The sequence below is a fragment of the Triticum urartu genome, chromosome 4A, assembly GCF_056163025.1.
Source record: "Triticum urartu cultivar PI428250 chromosome 4A, HENAU_Tu73, whole genome shotgun sequence".
Taxonomy (NCBI): Eukaryota; Viridiplantae; Streptophyta; class Magnoliopsida; order Poales; family Poaceae; genus Triticum; species Triticum urartu.
This window is the reverse complement of record NC_141876.1, coordinates 108,103,737-108,106,634: the sequence shown is the minus strand read 5'-3', so window position 1 is coordinate 108,106,634 and position 2,898 is coordinate 108,103,737.

Here is a 2,898-nt window from a genome sequence, read left to right as displayed (position 1 = left end):
GTTGGCGGCAGTTGTCCATGCTCTTTTAACATGGAGACATCTCTTGTTGGGAAGGAAAGTGGAAATCTTCACTGATCATAAGAGTCTCAAGTACATCTTCACTCAACCCAACCTCAACCTTAGGCAGACTCGCCGGGTCGAAATGATTCAAGAGTATAATCCGAGTATTGAATATACTCCAGGCAAGGCCAATGTCATTGCAGACGCTTTGAGCAGGAAGGCTTACTGCAACAGTTTGATTCTCAAGCCCTTCCAACTGGATCTTTGTGAAGCTTTCCGCAAACTTAATCTCCAAGTTGTTCCTCAAGGATCCTTGGCAACCTCCAAGTCTCTCCTACTTTGGAAGATCAGATTTGTGAGGCTCAACTTCTTGACGCAATGGTGAAGAAGGTGAAGATTGGGATTGCCAAGAGCCAACCCAAGTACAAGTGCTATCGCCTTGATGACAAAGATACTCTATTCTTCGAGGATCACATTGTTGTTCCTAAGGGTGACCTTCGTAAAGTCATTATGAACGAGGCTCACAATTCACTCCTATCTATTCATCCTGGAAGTACAAAGATGTAAAATGACCTCAAGCAGTCGTATTGGTGGACTCCAATGAAGCAAGAGATTGCTCAGTTCGTGAATGAATGTGATGTCTGTAGAAGAGTGAAAGCAGAACACCAACGGCCAGCTGGTCTCCTCCAACCTCTTGCCATTCTAGAATGGAAGTTTGACCATATTGAGATGGACTTCGTAACTGGTTTTCCCAAGTCCAAGCGTGGCAATGATGCTATCTTTGTTATCATTGACAAGCTTACAAAAGTGGCTCATTTTCTTCCTATCAAAGAATCTATCACAGCAGCTCAGTTGGTAGAGCTATATACCTCCAGGATTGTCTCTTTGCACAACATTCCGTAGTTGATATCTTCAGATCGTGGAAGCATCTTTACCTCTAAGTTCTGGGATTCCTTTCAGAAGGCTATGGGCACCAGCATTCGCTTCAGCATAGCCTTTCATCCTCAAACTAGTGGACAAGTCGAGCGACTAAATCAAATCTTGAAGATATGCTCAGGACTTGTGTCATTTCTTTCGGTATGAAGTGGGAAGATTGTCTTCCATATGCCGAGTTATCCTACAACAACAGCTTCCAAGCGAGTTCGGGCAAGGCCCCATTCGAGATTCTCTATGGCAGAAAGTGCCATACTCCTCTTAATTGGCCAGAGACTGGTGAACGCCAACTTCTTGGCAATGACTTGATCACAGAGGCTGAAGAAATGTGCAAAGTCATTCATGAAAATCTCAAAGCCGCGCAATCGCGCCAGAAGAGTTACTATGATAGCAAGCATCGTGACTTGGCTTTCGAGATCGGAGACCATGTCTACCTCCGTGTCTCTCCAACGAAAGTTACTCATCGCTTTGGTATCAAAGGGAAGCTTGCCCCTAGATATGTGGGTCCTTTCAAGATCATTGGCAAAAGAGGCGACCTTGCCTATCAACTTGAGCTTCCGTCCAATTTTGCAAATGTGCACGACGTGTTTCATGTGTCTCAGCTTCGCAAGTGTTTCAAGACTCCTGACTGCACCATCAACTTCAAAGAGATTGATCTCCAAGAAGACCTGTCTTATCATGAGCATCCCGTTGCTATTCTTAAAGAAACCGAGCGCAAGACTCACAACAAGTCTATCAAATTCCTGAAAGTGAAGTGGTCACATCATTCCGACCGAGAAGCCACCTGGGAACGCGAGGACCACCTCCGTTCCGAATATCCGGAGTTCTTTCAGTCCTAGATCTCGGGACGAGATCCTTTCGTAGTGGTGGAGTGTTGTAACGCCCCGGATGTAATTTACCATATTTGTATTCCAACTCTTGCCATTTTCGGCTCTAAGTTATGGTATTCCATCGTGGTTGGGTTTTGTCTTCGTTTTGCATTTTGTCCATGTCATGCATTTCATATCATGTCATCATGTGCATCACATTTGCATACATGTTCGTCTCATGCATCCGAGCATTTTCCCCGTTGTTCGTTTTGCATTCCGGCACTCCTATGTCCTCCGGCGCCCCCTTTTTGCCTCTTTTCGTGTGCGAGTGTTAAACGTTCTCGGATTGGACCGAGTTTTGCCAAGAGGCCTTGGTACACCACCGATAGACCGCCTGTCAAGTTTCGTGTCATTTGGAGTTCGTTTGATACTCCAACGGTTAACCGGGGAACCGTAAAGGCCTCGTGTGTGTTGCAGCCCAACACCCCTCCAAAGTGGCCCAAAACCCATCCAAGCCCCCTCCATCCTCTCGGTCGTTCGATCACAATCGCGTGGCCAAAAACCGCACCTTATTTGGACTCTCCTAGCTCCCAGAATATATAAAGAGGCCTCCCCCTCCGAAATTCATGGGTGAAACCCTAGTCCTCCCTCTTCCTCCGCGCCGGACACGTCCGGACGGCGTCGGACGCGTCCGCCGCCGCGCCCCATCCACTCATGCACCACCACCTGTCGCCTCCGCCGCCTCCCTCCACCGCGGCCCGTGGGGCCCGGAGCAGGCCCGCGCGAGCCCGCGGGAGCCGCTGCCGCCAGCGCCCGCTTCCCTCCGCCCGCGCCGCCACCAGGGAGCCGCGCGCCGCTCGCGAGCTCCCCACCGCGCCGCAACACCTCGCCCAGCACCGGCCGGCCTCGCCGCCGCCGACGAACGTACCGCGCGCGCCGCCCAAGGCCACCGCGCCGCCTCCACCGGATCCGGCGAGGTCCGGCCTCCCCGTCCCTCCTCGCCGGCGCCCCGTCTTCCTCCAGCTCCGGCCACCTCCTCCCGCAGCTGCGGCGAGCCCACTCCGGCGATCCTCAGAATCCGCGCCCAGATCCAGATCCACTAGGGTTGACTAATACGTCCCCAACATATCTGTAATTTTTGATTGCTCCATGCTAT